Raw genomic sequence first — 17787 nt, forward strand, 5'->3', positions numbered from 1 at the left:
AGAGAGAGAGAGAGAGAGAAAGAGAGAGAGAGAGAGAGAGAGAGAGAGAGAGAGAGAGAGAGAGAGAGAGAGAGAGAGTGTGCACCTGGATCCTAGCAGCCTCAGGCAGGATGATGATGACATGGAAGTTTCAGCCAAAGAAAGTTTGTGCATTTAAGGACCCTTAGCTTCCTACTCTACATGGGGGAAGAGGGAAGGAGGTTTCTCAATTTGATTAAAATTAATTTTATGTTCAAGCTTTGAGAAGCTTGATTGAATATTCTTCCCATTCCATGGGAAACAGCATGGTGCCATGGAAAGAGCCAGAGAACTTGAGGATCCTAGCTCTGCCACTTATAACCCATGTGACCTTGGACAACTTACTTTACCCATCTGGGCCTTATTTCCCTTATGTGTAAAATGAGGGAATTCTACTAGATAAAGTCCTTTCTTTTTACTATAAAGCAAATTCTACTTTTTTGGGGTGGGGGGGTGAGGTTCTACTATAAAGTCCCTTCTAGGAGTAAATCTACGATCCTTAATTTTCCTTTTTTTAAAAAAAATTTCCTTTTTAAAAAAAAATAAAGCATTTTGATTTGGTGACATGACAGTGCATGTTCTTTTAAACAACTGAAATGATTAGGAATTGAGAGGGACAGAACTGCCTTTGTTTCCTCTGTGTTTAGATGTCCTTAGTCATGCCCGGGCACCCCAACAGGGAAGTAGAGTAGTGAGGGCAGATCCTGATTCAAGTCCCTTGTTCCATAGCTTTCATTTGGAATCCATTTCAGTGGTGACTTGTAAAGAACCTTGGAAACCTGATCTTAACTGGCATCTCCTCACTCTTAGACACAGAATTCAGATCAGCATCTTGTAGTCTTAAAGGATGGTGAGGAAAAAGCTTTGGCCCCACACTGTACCGCTCAGGTTCCTTATGCAATAGAAATACGACCTATAACAAATTCAATTCCCCTTTTAAAAAAAATCTTGGTCTAGCCTCGCAGTGCTGATTTTTCAAATCGTCAGTCTCCCTTAACTGCTTCATGCTGGGACTTGTGTCTTGCTGTTGGCAATGAGATGCCCTGCAGCTGCCAGTTCACAGGGTAAATGACTGAGAAAAGGTGATCCCTGGGGTGTAAAGGGTAAGAAGCTGCCACAGCAAGTGCCAAGACAGTTTTCAGAGAGGATGCTTGACTCTTAAGTGCAGAATCTTGCTCAGAATGAAAACTTGTGGTTATGTGTATGCGTGCATGTGTGCACACACGTGCACACTCGGATCGTTTCATATGAGATTGTTGAATTTGCTTTGAAGCGATTGCATTGTGAATGGAGAGACCTGTACCACCCATGGCTGAGATCATCCAGAGAAGAGCAAGTTTTAAAATAAATGAATTTTAAGATTGGGTATTCAAAAGAAGCAAGCATCCTGGTTCCATGGTCTGTCAGCTAATCACTCCTTGTTTGATTAGATGCATAAGCAGTCGATTTCCATAGAAACCAATCGGGATGTGGTCAGAGAAGTAATGATTAATAGGAAAGGGACACTGCTGGGTGGGTGGGGGCTTATTTTAGGGGAGTAGGAGAGAAAAACTAGGGGTGGGGAGTGATTTAGCACCTTTAGAAGCTGGGAAACTCAAAATGGAAAATCCTTCGTTCTTCCATTAAGTTCTGAAGGCAGCCTTCCACTTCTTCCTGTCCCCATTTTTACTTGCTGCTTTTAGGATTTGAAAATTGCTGGAAATAATAATAAAAAAAGTTAATGGATGAGGCAAGATGATTAACATTGTTGCTGTTAGCAGCAGGATCCTGGCCATTTCAGCCATAAAACATGAAGCAAGGGAGACATTGACCTTTCTGCTGTTGAAATAAATGGAAAAGTCGATATCCATTGTTTTCAATGGCATCGACCTCTTGACACCCCTATTCCCCGCCCCCCACTTTTTTTTATTGACAGTAAAAGGGTGGATATGAAGAGGGTCTGAGGGAGAGATACTTGTACCAGTCATTGATCTCATTGAGGACAGAGAATTCAAAATATTTGAGACCTGCAGAATCTTAGCCATGAATAGAAATTTGAAAACTGTACATCTGACAGAGGGAGATCAATTTAGACTTAATTATCATACTTTTTCAGGCTCTTTAAAAAAAACACTCATGTAGAATTTTATGTTGTTATCATGAGGTCAAGGCACCTAATTTTTTTTTTCCCCCAGCAGTCCCACTGCTGCGAATTTCATCAGTGTACCGAAAAACAGTGTTAAACCAGGCATTGCTAATTAGCTGTATGACAATTAAATAATGTAGCACAATGCCATTAGGATCTAAGATCAGTTTTTGAAGTTTGTCCTTTGAAGTGGAAGCTAAAACTCCACTTAAAGCTGATCAGAGGAATATCTTTTTACCAAAATCCTAAGGAGACACAAAAGCCTCAGTGACTGTGAGAATATTTACCTGTGTAGTCAGTCTCAGGTACACTCACTCACTTAGGTACCTGTCCCCGTGCATACGTGATTATGTCTGTAATTCTTGTACAATGATTGTCAATAGTGTTGATTTAAGTGAAGTGAAATTAGTCACTTGATTTATCACTGTCCTTTTGTGTGTGTGACTTTTTAAAAAAAATTGTATCCGTTCATCATAGGGTGATTTAAGAAAAGACTTACAATGTCAACAGTGTTACAATTTAAGGAGGCTCAAAGAGTCCGGGTTTTATCATGTGATAAGGTGCTATATTATAACAGCAGGAAACAGAACCTGTTTACAAGTGACAAATTCCTCAATTTTAACGACTCCATCTGTGCACTTGGTTTTACACTTGTATTTTGCAACTGGATCTTTGTGTTCATAGTATCAAACCACATATTGAATGTGCTATTTTCATGTAAATTTGTGGCATGTAAAAGATTTCAAATAAAGTGAGATGGATTTTAAAGAGGTTACTTCGTGTCTTTTGCCCCATTTCTGAGAGGGGACTCTTGGTGTTCAAATTAAACCTTGTTGGTAAAAATCAGTTATCGTCTGGAGAAGACTTGTTGAAATTCCAACTCCACTGTGTGTGCCATCATGGCCTGAACAGGATCTTTTGATCCATCTTGACAAAAAGTCCATGCCCAACAGTAGCCTCTTGTATGGGGGCTTTCCTCTCTATACACCTGCTTCACAGAATCACAGAATCTTGGGGAAGGGAATTTGGTAGCTCTAGAGCAGGGGTTGGTAACCTTTTTGGCCGTGAGAGCCATAAATGCCACATTTTTAAAAATGTAATTTCGTGAGAGCCGTACAGTGCTCACAGTGCCGCTCCTGTAACAGCGCCTGAAAAAAATTGACTTTATGGCTCCTGCAGAAAGGACCATATCTGGCCCTCAAAAGAGCCAGATATGGCTCGAGAGCCATACATTGCCGACCCCTGCTCTAGAGCTTAACTTGTCCTGACCAAGATTTTCTTTTTTTTCCCTTTCCTTTCCTTTCCTTTTCTTTCTTTTTTTTTTTTTAGGTAAAAAAATCTCCAAACTTTTTATTATCAAAAAAGCAATCGAGAAAATATAAATACCTATTGATCAGTATCTATGATTATTCTAGCATCCCCAAAAGCTGAGAATAATTTACACTTTTATTGAAGGTATCTTTGATGATGCTATACAGTGAATACAAAGATCACATTCTATAACAAATTGCATCTTTATATTTATTCAATTTATTCAATGGTATAGAGAACACCAGATCTCTACATCTATGTTGTTTGTTAACTTTATTTTTACTAAAAAAAAAAAAAAAAGGCCATGATTTGGTGGAACAAATTGCTCCTTTATTAGGATCTCCTCCAAAAGAAAGTTGTCTTCTATGCAGTATACAAATTAAACATTTTTAACAAAATTGATAATTTTCTTCAGAGATACATTGATTATTTTGATCAGCTTTGATTATTTAGACAACAAAACATAAATTAGGGAAAGAGATGTTCACCAAAAAATTGTTTGTCATTGTCACAAAAACTACCCACAACAGAATCCAAATCAAAGAGCAATTCCATGCAAATGGGGAGGTCTTCTAAGTCTTCCTTTTTCTTAAGCCTGACCAAGAATTTCTACCTCCCCAACAGGTGATCATCCAGCCCCCATATGAAAACCTCCTGTGAGGAGATGCCATCTTCTAAGACTACCTATCCTACTTTTAGGCAGCACCAATTATTAGGAAGTTTGTTTTTTTAAACCCTTGCTTTCTGACTTAGAATCCATGCTGGGGATTGGCTCAAGATCAGAAAAGCAGTAAGGGTTAGGCAATGGGGATTAAGTGACTTGCCCAGGGTCACATAGCTAGAAAGTATGAGGTCAGATTTGAACCCAGGACCTCCTCTCTTCAGGCCTGGCTCTCCATCCACTGAGCCACTTAGTTGCCCCCATTAGGTTTTTTCCTTCTATGGAGCCAAATCCTTTCTTTCTATAACTTACACTCCCTGCTCCTAGGGCATTTGCAACCCAAGCATATCAAATCTAGATCTTCTTCCAAGTGACAACCTTTTTTTTTTTTTTAAAAAAAAGATAATTTCCCAATTATGCATAATAACAATTTTCAACATATGCTTTCTGAAGTTTTAAGATCCACGTTGTCTTCCTCCCTCCCATCCATCTTCCCTCTTGGGGATGGTAAGCAATTTGATCATGTATCATCATGCAAAGCATACTTCCATATTGGTCAGTGTTATAAGAGAATACTCCTTTAAACCCAAAACCCAAATAAAATGATGTAAAAAATAGCATGCTCATCCAATTATTTATTGATTTTTTTATGAAGATATTTTATTTTGCCAATTACATGTAATAACAAATTTCCTTTTTTTTTTTTAAAAAAACCCTTAACTTCTGTGTATTGGCTTCTAGGTAGAAGAGTGGTAAGGGTGGGCAATGGGGGTCAAGTGACTTGCCCAGGGTCACACAGCTGGGAAGTGTCTGAGGCCATATTTGAACCTAGGACCTCCCGTCTCTAGGCCTGGCTCTCAATCCACAGAGCTACCCAGCTGCCCCTAATAACTAATTTCCTCATAAGTTTTCTGAAGTTATAGGATCCAAATTGTCTCCCTCCCTACTTTCCTCCCCCTTCCCAGCGCTGGCAAGCAATTCCATCTGAGTTAACCTATATTATCATGCAAAACATGTTTCTATATTGGTCATCGTTTTAAGAGAAGGCTCCTATAAAACCCAAACCCCTAAATAAAACCATAAATAAACTGATGTGGAAGATCGTTTGCTTCGATCTGCATCCGACTCCCACAGTCCTTTCTCTGGCGGTGGAGAGCATTCTTTGTCCTAAGTCCTTCAGGGTTGCAAGTGACAGCCTTTTATGTACTCGATGACAGCTATCCTGTTACCCCGAAGTTTTCTCCTCTACGTGTTGAGTATCCCCAGTTCTCTTGAACAGTTCTTCCCATTTTGAGGGGATTCTGAATTCTTCTACACTGTCCAGCTCAAACATTTTCTTCTCAGAAAGCGAGCACCCTCAGAAGCGAGCTCAGCCCTCTAGGGGTGGGTGGCCTTCCCGGAGCTGCCGTGGCTGCTGAGGGAGCTGTGGGAGAGAACTTCATAACCCCTACCCTTAAGGAATTGATGATCTAGAAGGGCAGTTAAGATCTAAACAAATAACTCTCATGCAGAGCAAAAGGACTGCGTGAGAGAGGTGTAGGGAAAGAGGGATGAGAATTCAGAGGGAGAAAAGATCACTTCTGGCACAGGAGATCTGGGCAGTTTTTAAGGAGTTCTGAGCTGGGCCTTGAAGGATCAGTAGAATTTCAAGAGGCAATGAGAAAGAAGGAAAAGACATCCTAGGTCTGAGCAATTGCATAGGGAAAGCTTTCCCTAAAGCAGGAAACTGTAGAATGTACTGGGCGGGGGGGGGGGGAGCTATGTGGTTCAGTGAGTCTAGAGATGGGAGGTCCTGGGTTCAAATGTGACCTCAGACACTTCCTAGCCAGGTGACCTTGGGCAAGTCACTTAACCCCCATTGCCTAGCCCTCACCACTCTTCTGCCTTGGAACCAATATTTAATATTAATTCCAAGACAATATAAGGGTTTAAAAAAGAAGAATATATTGGGGAAATAGTGAGTAGTCAGGTTTGGCTGGATTGTACAGTACATAATAACAGATACTTACATGATATCCTTTAATGGTTGCAAAATGCTTTACATAATTCATTTGAGCCTCACAATAACTTTGGGAATAAAGTTCTGTAGATGAAGAAAACAGAGACCTAAGAGAGGTTAAATGACTTGTTCAGGATCACACAGCTAGTAAATGGCAGCCACAGAATTTGAACCCAGGTCTTGACTCCAAGTGCAGTAATAACAATAATAATAATAACAGTAGTGGACGAGTTTCCTTATTTATCCAATGAGCTAGACAAGGAAATGGCAAACCACTCTAGTGTCTTTGCTAAGAAAACCCCACCTGGGCTCATGAAGAGTCAGGCATGACTGAAATGAATAAATAATGGTTGCAGTTAGCATTTATGTAGTAAAGCATGAAAAAAAAAAAAAAACCAAACCCATTACCTTCTGTCTTAGGATCAGTTCTAAGACAAGAAGAGTGGCAAGGACTAGGCAAATGAGATTAAGTGACTTATTCAGGGTCACACAGAAAGTGTCTAAGGTCAGATTTGAACTTAGTACCTCCCAACTCCTGGCCTGGTGCTCTATCCCCTGCTGCTCCAAAGTTTGGTTTTGGGGTTTTTTTGAACCCTTACTTTCTGCCCTAGTAACAACTCTTAAGATAGATGAACACAGGCTAGGCAATAGGAGTTAAGTGACTTGCCCAAATTTTACTAAATGTTTGTTTTTTGAAACCATCACCTTCTATCTCAGAATTGAGACAAGTATTAGTTCAAGGCAAAAGAGTGGTAAGGGCTAGGCAATGAGAGTTAAGTGACTTGCCCAGGGTCCCACAGCTAGGAAGTGTCTGAGGCTAGATCTGAACCCAGGATCTCCTGTCTTCAGCCCTGGTGCTCCATCCACTATTCTACCTCACTGCCCCTATTGTTATTCATAACAAGGTGATGCTCCTTCTTCCTTTCCTTTCATTCCTCATCTTTGAACTCAGGACTTTTTGTTTCTAGGTTTGGCTCTCCATCCACCGAACCACCAAGCTCACCCTGTTCAACAAACTCTTAGAGAAGTGTCTTATGACCCCCTTCCCCGTGGGAAGGCTTACCCCAGCTTGGGAAGCCCTGGTACAGTGAAAGATGGGAAGAGAGGGCTAAAGACAGGCAGCTGGACATGTCCTAAACCGGTTCATCGACTCTGTGGGATGGGTCCAAGCCTACCATAGAAACAGAGTAGCCCCATGATTTTCCTCCTTTGGGCCAAGAGCTGGGCAGGCAGGGAGCTGAAGAAATCCATTCATTAGTCCAGGACTTCAGCAAGTGTCCTTCCCAAGCTCCGTGGGACAGCCAGACGATATTAGATGGGAATTTGTGTAGTTGAGAGAAATGACGGCGGCCCTTGCTTCAGAGACACATTTACGACACGATCATTACAATGACAGATAAGAGTGAGGGAGAGGGGAGCCAAGTCTGAGAAATAACCATGAAATATGGCAGAATGGCGAGAGCACTAAGGAGGGAGGGGGAGTGTCTGGATCATAACTAATCCAAAGTCTCTCAGCCAGCACAGCAGAATGAAGCCTCTCCTAGAGCTCTCCTGCCTCTTGGCCATGCCAGGCTGGACCCTGGAATGCACCTTTTAGTTGCTTTAGGATGGCAGGGGAAAAAGTTCCAGAAAGTTCCTTCCACAGGGACTCTGCTGCCTCATTTGCCTGCAGATTAAGCTTTTTGTGCATATTATGATGTGTGAAATGTACATCCATATATGTATATAAATATGTACACACACACATATAGAGACAGCCAGGTGGCACACTGATTAGAGTACCTTGCCTGGAACCGGGAAGACCTGAGTTCAAATCTAACTTGAGACCGTGACCCTAGGCAGGTCACTTAACTGTTTGCTGCAGTTTCCTCCTCTGTCAAATGAGCTGGAGAAAGAAATGGCAAGCCACTACAGGATCTTCACCTAGAAAACCCCAAACAAGGCCACAAAGAGCTGGACATGACTGGAAAACAGCAACAGCATAATACCACCTTCCCCCCACCCCCCCATACACTGTAAGGGTTAAAATAGGGGTTTTGACAAAATAAGAAAGCAGCTTTTAATAATTGAAATTTTAATGAGAATATGGTAGAGTTATAAATTAGTATTATCCCTTTAAACCAGAGAAAAAACTTCTAACAGCTTTTAACAATTAACAATTTAGTTTAAGTAAAATAGAGATAGTAAAAGAATAGTGTAAAGGAGGGAAAGATAGAAAAGAGGAAAGAGATTACTAATCTTATACCTTATAAATATACCTAAAATTCCTAATAACTACCTCTAACTGTCTTCTGAGGACAGCTTCTTGCCTGGCAAACACCAGGCCTATCTATCCTACACTATCTATAAATGATTCAATAACTGCCCAACTCCCTAAAATAACAGTCAGCTACCACTCACTCACTCCAATCAGTTTTCTATAGCAGCCCAAACTGTCAGTAGCCAACTGACAGCAGATCCTTGCCTATGTGACAGACCTCCTGCTCTCTAGAGATCCCAGAGGCAAAAAGCCCTTTAAAGGCTAAAGCCAAAAGTTTTCTCAGTAAGCTCAGGCCCGCCTTTATATTCCAGCAACTAAACGCCAACCTACACTACCAGCAACCAACCCACAATGGCCAACTCCTGTCCAATAGCCAACTTCCCTGCAACTGCCAGCCCTAACTGTCAGCAACTCACTCACCACCTGCCAGCAACTGACAGCCTGCAGCTGAAGCACCAGGGGGCTCCCCGGTTCCTACTTCCTGTCACTGTGGGCTAATTAATCCCTACACATCTTTTGGTAAGAGGACCTCCAGGCCCCCTGTTAAATTAAAGAAATTAAAGAATTCCTTTTTATAACACATATACTTACATTTACACAAACATATAAATAATACATACACTAAAATAGTATACCCATTTTACACACATGCATACATATATAAATAATACATGTGTGAATCTACATTCATTACATACACACCCCTCATGCATACATACATATACATAATACATAAAATCTATAACACTGTATATATACAAATAAAGAAATTATGAAAATCCACAATAATACATATATTCAAATATTTAATACATATAGACATCTATAACAATGTGCATATACAAAAATAGAAATAATACATATACAAATTTATAAGTAACACATATAAATTGATACATGGATTATATACACACCACACACATATACATACATATCTAAACAATACATATACAAATATCTAATAATACATATGTACAAATATGTAATACATATGTAAATCTATATGAATATATAAATAATGCATATACAAATCTATAATAGTGCATATGTACAAATATGTAACCTATATAGATCTATAACAAGACATACAAATAATACATATACAAATCCATAATAATGCATATGTACAAATATATAAATAATACATACACAAATCTATAACAACACATATATACAAATATATATAAATCTATACAAATATAAATAATATGTAAACAAATCTATAATGCATATATACAAATATATAAATCTATAATGATGCATATACAAATATGTAATAAATATGTACATCTATAACAAAGCATGCAAATATGTATACAAATCTATAATAATGCACATGTACAAATATATAAATAATACATATATAAATCTATACATCCATTACACACACACACACACCACACACAAACACACATGTCAGATGGAAGTCTTTCTTCCACAGGAAACTTCATTCATTGTGGTAGACAAACCCAATAGGGTTACTTCAGACGCTCTCCAGCTTGTGTTTGCTTCTTATGCTGGTCTGGATTTTTTTGGCTGCTGGTTGTTCTTTGTTTGTTTTGTCTTTCATACTGTCCAGGTGGAACTCATGCTTTTGAATGAGGAGTTTCCTGGCCAATAGAGGGGATTAAGGGCCTTTTCAAGGTTCGGTGGGCCTTGACAAATTTTTTTCCCAACTTCCTTCTGAGCCAAATCTATCTTATGGCAGAAGGAAAAAAGGCAAGAAGAACCAATATGTTTCCTGTCTAAAGCTGACTTTGCCACAACAGTCTTAGCAGCGTTACATTTTGGCACTTAGAGCTTCAGCTATGGAGATAAGATGATTCTGGAGAAGTAGAGAAAGGTAGAAAACAGCCCTATCAACAGTGCCTGATACATAATTGGTGCTTAATAAATGCCTGACTGTGTGCATACATATATATATATGTATGTATGCATGGATATACAATATGTATTTATATATGCATTTATATATGTTATCTGTAACTGTTCAACACTTAGAAGGCTTTAAGAATACCTCAAAGGAGCTGCAGCCATTGACATGATGCATTTTTTTAAATCCATAAGAGAAAGAGAATAGAGAAAAGATGAAAAATTGTATTCTAAAGTACAATTATAATAAAATATTTGTATCAGTTGACACACCTGAGTCTTCTAATTTTATATATACAGCTCCCAATTTTTCCTAAATAATGAGCCACAATCTTAGCAAGTGAGACTTAAATTTGGGGAAAGCTAATCTTCACCTCATCATCTAGTCCTACTCATTCATTTTATAGAAGAGGAAATCATATCTCAGAGAGAGGAAGTGATTCATCTGAAGTCATAGAATGAATTAGTGGCAGAAACAGAATTAGAACTCAGGCCCACCAGTACAGTTAAAAATGATACATAATCCCCTGTAGGAAGAGAATTTCCCTCTCCATTATGTCCCCTTGCTTAATATCACCTCATCCATCATGGTGACCAATAGAGCAGTGAGCTAAGTAACTCTCTTACCTCTTTCCTACCTTTCCCTCTCTCTACTATTACCACTTTAGTTTAATAAAGTTATAAAGCTACTTGCAGCCTCATAATCTTAATTTTAACTATTACACCCCCCTCCCCAACTCCCTTACAAATCTTTGACCACAGGTGATATTGACAATCAAGAACCATAGACCTGGGGAAAAAAAGAAGAGCAATAGGTCTGGCTTTTACTTTTTCCTTGAAGAGGCAGCATGGTGTGGCAGAAATAATTTTAGAATGAGAGTTAGTGATCCTGCTTTACTGTGTGTCCTTGGGTAAGTCACTTTCCTTCCCTCAGTTTTGTTATCCATAAAATGATAGAGTTGGATTAGATGATCTCTGTGTTCCCTATTAGCTCTAAAATCCTATAATCCAGTCAGAGAAAAGAGCAAAAATTGGATAAAAGGGAGAGCAAGGGTCCTAGAATACCCATAAACTTTAATTTATCCCCAGAATAATGAGTGTTAGTGTTACCCAAAGAAAATATTGTGTGATGATTAAACCCATCTGGAATTTATTTCTAGTCTTTCCTTGAAGAACATCAAAGTACTTACTAGTTCATAGACTATTTCATTTATGAAGCAAGGAGATGTTACTCCCAATTTATAAGTGAGTGAAATGATGTATCCCAGAGGTAAGTGATGTACCCCAAAGCATACAGTTGGTAGAACCAGGATTTAAATCCAAGTCTGCTGCCTCCTAGGTTACAATAGATTCCCTCACCCAAAGGTATGAGAAGCTGTTGTGCTTTATATTTAAAATCTGGAGTTTAATTTAAAAAATGAGGAGGTAGCTGGGTAGCTCAGTGGAGTGAGAGTCAGGCCTAGAGACAGGAGGTCCTAGGTTCAAACCCGGCCTCAGCCACTTCCCAGCTGTGTGACCCTGGGCAAGTCACTTGACCCCCATTGCCCACCCTTACCACTCTTCCACCTATGAGACAATACACCGAAGTACAAGGGTTTAAAAAAAAATGAGAGAAACTGAGAGAATGTGCTGTGCCATCTGGCCCTCTTAGCTGAAGACGGCGATGAGAATGGGGAAAGACGGACTTACCGATCCAAGCCCACTTTGCCCCCCGTTTTCAGAAACCAAACCACACCTTCATCACCTCCAGCTTCTCTCCCAGATTCCCACCCTTGTGGAAGCCCGAGTCTAGTTTGTGGAATGAGGAAGCCAGGAAGGGTGTGGAGGTCTGATGGCTGTGAGAGAAGGCGATGAGAGAGCCTTCATTGTGTTCCCCAAACCAGACAGCCGAATCATGGCGCTGGACAGGATGTTGACAGCTTCACAATGTGGGTTTCTTCTTGTTTGTTTTGGCGACTTTACAACATTTCTGAGGGTCAGAAACCTCACACCTGCCAGATGATGGTGGCATCTGACAGACCACCCTGGCCTGGACGATGTGTCATTGTTTCCCAGGGTTTCAACAGGAGGTCTGGCCCTGAGCTTTCATCTCCACCCTCTGGAGTGCTCCCTTACAACTCTTCCCTTGTCTGACATTCCAGTACTCCACGGAGGCCTGGGCTGCTTTGTTTTAGCATGTCGTTGAGCTGGGAATACTAGTTAGTTCAGACTAGACCATGGCAGCTTTAGCTGATGTTCTGGTAACGAGAGCCTGTCTTCTGGGGAAAGGAGAGGTCATGGTGCCCCCTAAAGAAGACAGTAAACTTTGAGGAAGGGGCATTTTTGCAGGCATGTGTTAGCCCTCCCTACAGGTAAGCACCTCAATAAACCAAGTGAAAATGGCTTGAGAATTCAGAGCAAAAACCGAAGGATGTTTTCCTTGATCCTCTCTGCTCCACACTGGCAGAAAGTTTGGTTTCATAGTTATCTGGCGAATTTATAACTGTCTAGACAGCTAGACTGGCTTATCAGCATGGTCTTAGATTCATCTGATGGTTACGTAGTCATCTGATGAATGTATGACTGTTTGCCAAGCTGGTCTGATTGTTAATGTGATCTGAAATTCATCTGGCAATATGCTTTTGGTTTAGGTAGGCAGTGTAGGATATAGTGGAAAGACCATTGGATTTGAAGTCAGAGAATCCTGGTTTGAATATTTCTTTTCTTTATTGCATACTCTCCTTGTATGTTGTTGGGTAGATCATCCCTCCCATGGCTTCAGTTTCCCCATCTGTAAAATGAAGGGATTGTCCGGCCTCAGACACTTCCCAGCTGTGTGACCCTGGGCAAGTCACTTGACCCCCATTGCCTACCCTTACCACTCTTCCACCTATAAGTCAATACACAGAAGTTAAGGGTTTAAAATAATAAAAAAAAATGAAGGGATTGAACTAATGATTTTTTTAGGATGCCTTTAAATGCTATGACCCTGCAGGAATTAGAGGCTAAGTAACTTTCAGAAGCTGAAGGAAAATTCAATCAACAAATGTTTATTGAGGTCCCTACTATGTGCACATTGTTGTTCAGTTATTTCAGTCACGTCTGCCTCTTCATGATCCCATTTGGGTTTTCTTGGCAGAGATACTGGAGTGGTTGCCATTTCCTTCTCCAGCTCATTTTACAGATGAGAAAACTGAGGTAAACAGGATGACGTGACTTGCCTAGGGTCACACAGCTAGTAAGAGTGAGGCTGGATTTGAACTCAAGTCTTCCTGATTTCAGGTCCAGTACTCTATCCATTGTACCACCCAGCTGTCCAGTATTTGAAAGACATAGTGCTAAGTGTTGAATACTCTACATTTTGGCAGTGATAAGCTTTTAGAAGAGATGTTAAATGGTGGGCTCCATCTTTCTGGTTCAGCTCCATCCACTTTTTATGAAGCTTTGGCACAGATTTCTAAAGTCTGGAGCTTTCCCCATTATTATTTCACCATATTCCTTCTTTAACACTGTTGGTACAGTTTTCTTTTCATTAGAATTAATATGATAACTGTGAAAAGTTGTCTGCTCTCAGCAATGCAATGATCTGGGATGATCCTGAAAGACTTATTTATGATGGGGAATGTTCTTCCTCCTCCAGAGAAGGAACTCTTGGAGTTGGATGGATACAGATCAAAGAAGATTATCTTCCACATTAGTGTATTTAGGGTTTTAGTTTGGGGTTTTGGTTATGTATAACTTGGCTCTTACAACAATGACTAATACGGAAGTGCATTTTGCATGACAATAAAAATAAAATAAAAAAAGAATGAATATGATATAGGTGGTACCCAACCTGTGGCATCCTGATAAACTAGAACTTGGGTTTCAAAAGCATAAACTCTTGACCCTGGCATTCAAGGCCTTCCACAATCTGGTTTAACCTTATCTCCTACTCCTATTCCCTTTCACTTATTCCAGCCAAACAGAACCACTCTGTTCTCCTCCCCCAAGTTCTTTGAATTTCCTCCTTTCCTTTAAGGTTCAGCTCAGGTGCTACTTTCTCCATGAACTCTGGGAAAGTTCAGATACTCGAATTTCAAAGGCAGGGAAGGTGGTGAATTTGGTGCCAGCTATACTCTAAGGTAGTGATGGTGAACCTATGGCATGGGTACCAAAGACAGCACACAGAGAGCTCTCTTTAGATACATGGCTGCCCTCCCTCCCCTGAGTTTATTACTAGAAAGGCAGAGGGACTGGGGCAGAGCTGCTTCCTTCTCCCTCTCCACTGTGCCTGATGACATTTTTTTCACATCCCCTACCCCTGTATCCAGCAGCCAATGGGAGAGCACAGAGGGTAAGGTGGGTGGGTCATAGGCGGCAGAGCTGGAGGGGAGCAGAGAGCTCAGACTACTCCCCTCCCTCTTTCTACACATTCCTCACTTCACCTGCCCCTCTGCCCAGCAGCCCAAGGGGAGTGCTCCCTCCTTCTCCTGTGTGAGGTAAGGAGGCGGGGCATGCCTGGAATTCAGTAAGCAGGAGGGGCACAGCACATGGTCTGAGGGGGGCAGCCCTTGGTCTGGGGCAGTGATTCCCAAAGTGGGTGCTAACGCCCCCTGATGGGTGCTGCAGCGATCTAGGAGGATGGTGATGGCCACACTTTTTTTGGTATTATAATCTATTCTGAGTTCAATAAATAGTTTCATAATTTCCAGGAGGCACTAAGTAATATTTTTTCTGGAAAGGGGGTGGTAGGCCAAAAAAGTTTGGGGACCACTGGTCTGGGGGGTGGGGCCCAGCACTCCATCTCTAAAAGGTTCGCCATTGCTGCTCTAAGGTCTCGCCTGCCTCCCTCTCACTGCACTGTAAGGACCAGCATGCCTATAGGTTGTGACTTACATGTTTTTAAAGGGTTTTTCTTTTCCTCTCTGAAATATGGAGCTGATAGACTCTTTTATTATTGTTTTAATTTTTAATAACCCTTAATAAATCTTACCATCTTAGAATCAGTACTCTATATTGGTTCCAAGGCAGGAGAGGAGTAAGGACTAGGCAATGGGGTTAAGTGACTTGCCCAGGGTCACACACCTAGGAAGTACTAAGGTCACATTTGAACTCAGAACCTCCTGTGTCTAGACCTGCTCTTTATGCACTGAACCACCCAGTTGTCCCTGACCTGTTGATGTTAACTTCTTATTGACTTCAGATGCATGTCTAATATTGGATATCTTGGGTCAGGCTCTAAGCTCAGAAAATGTGATTCCTTTCTATCTTTGAGATTCATGATGGTTTCTTCCTAGAAAAGGATTCTAAATCTTTGCATCCGAAAGGGAAATTGGGCTACTGTATTTAGATTAGAATAAATAAAGAGGGGGCAGCTGGGTGGCTCAGTGGATTGAGGGCCAGACCTAGAGATGGGAGGTTCAAATCTGACCTCAGACACTTCCCAGCTGTGTGACTCTGGGTAAGTCACTTAACCCCCATTGCCTACCCTTACCACTCTTCTGACTTGGAATCAACACACAGTATTGATTCTAAGGTAAAAGGTAAGGTTTTTTTTTAAATTATATTTTTATTTTTTTAATATTTTCCCTTAGTTACATATTTCATGTTCTTTCCCTCTCCCCCAAGCTCCTCTCACCCCCCCCCCCCTTAGCTGATGCACAATTCCCCTGGGTTTTACATGTATCATTGATCATGACCCAATTCCATATTACTGATAGTTGGACTAGAGTTATTGTTTAGTGTCTACATCCCCAATAATATCCCCAATCAGCCCATATGTTCAAGCAGTTGTTTTTCCTCTGTTTTTCTCCTCCCACAGTTCAAGGTAAGGGTTTTTTTTTTAAAGGATAAAGAATTTATTAAGCCCTTAACTAGGTGCCAGACACCGTGCTAAGTGCTGGGGATACAAATATGAACAAGAGACATATACTATATAAATACAAACCAAACCAAACCAATATGAACAAGAGGAAGGATGGACCCTACCCTTAAGAAGCTTACATTTCAATAGGGGAAGACAACATATAAAAAGGAGCTAACATGTGTGTGCGTGTGTGTGGTCGGGAGGTGTAAAAGTTCAGGACTAGAGCTAGGGTAGAAGTGAGCTTGCCCACCTGGGCATTCCCTTAATTAGAGGTTCCAAGCAAGGTTCTCAGCAGTCAGGAGAAGGCTGAGGGATGGAGGCATCTCCGATGTATAAAGGCAAGGGCAGAAGTGGAAAAGTCCGGAGAGTCGTTAGAAACGAGCATGGAATTTGGAACCAACAATTTTTTTTTTAAGAATGTTATAATTTTTTGTTTCTATGTAATTGATTAAAAAAAAATTAAATGTTAAAGAAAAAAAAATAAAAGAAGCGGGCATGGTTGGTGTGGGTATTTCCTCCAGTGGAGGCTCTGGGCAGGAATTTACCAAGCAGGGAAGGGGGCTACAAGGGTGGATTTTGTTCTTCATGAAACACAGACTTCCGTGATCTAAATTAAGCGCTGTGATAGAGCCCGGTCTGATCCGTATGTTGTAGGCGGATTCTGTCTTTGAACAGCAGCTATGATAAAGTGCCAGGATGGCAGGATTCGCGAGAGCTCAGTAGGGAAGCTCCTCTATCCATGTGGCCCGCTTCACTAAGGCGGTGCCACTTTCCCAATTTCTATCCGCCTTAAACATGCTGAGAGTTTGGGCTGCGCTGGAGGCCACGTAGCGCCACACACTGTCATGTGTCTCTTGAAGATATTCTCCAGATCCTCAGCCTTTTCCTTTGCAAGAGCCAGTAGCAGCGAGAGTCGGGGAACAGTTTCTTTCAATTCCCAGAGAACTTGGAACAAATGTGTAGCTTCCCCGGGAAGCCTCCCCCTCCTTACTCAGGAGCTCCTCCACCTTGGAGCTCTCACCAGCCTCGACTGTCGTGAACGGCAGACCCAGCATTCCTGGGGCCTTAAATCTTCAGTGCAATGTTAGCTCATCTTTGAGTGGCTTTAAAGGCATCCATTTAATTTAACTTAGTTAGGGGGCAGCTGGGTAGCTCAGTGGATTGAGAGTCAGACCTAGAGTTGGGAGGTTCTGGGTTCAAATCTGCCCTCAGTCACTTCCCAGCTGTGTGACCCTGGGCAAGTCACTTGACCCCCATTGCCTACCCTTACCACTCTTCTGCCTTGGAGCTAAAACACAGTGTTGACTCCAAGACAGAAGGCGAGGGTTTAAAAAAAATAATTTAACTTTATTAATTAATTTTTAAAAGACCCTTGCCTTCTGTCTTAGACTCAATACTGAGTGTTGGTTCTAAGGCAGAAGAGCATTAAGGGGGTTAAATGACTTACTCAGGATCACACAGCTAGGAAGTGTCTGAGGACAGATTTGAAGTCCGGACCTCCCACCTCCAGGCTTGGCTCTCTGTCTACTGAACCACCTACTTGCCCGGAGGGCATCCATTTTTTCAATGTTGTAAAATATGTCCTGTAAAACAACACGGTATGTTCGTCTTGGAAGCATAGCTTGATTGACGGAGTGCTGGAAAGACCTTGCTTAAATCTGACCTTTCATTCTAGCTATGTGGCCAGAGGTGGCTTTTCTCAGCCTCAGTTCCC

This window comes from Gracilinanus agilis, chromosome 1, assembly GCF_016433145.1.
Source record: "Gracilinanus agilis isolate LMUSP501 chromosome 1, AgileGrace, whole genome shotgun sequence".
NCBI lineage: Eukaryota > Metazoa > Chordata > Mammalia > Didelphimorphia > Didelphidae > Gracilinanus > Gracilinanus agilis.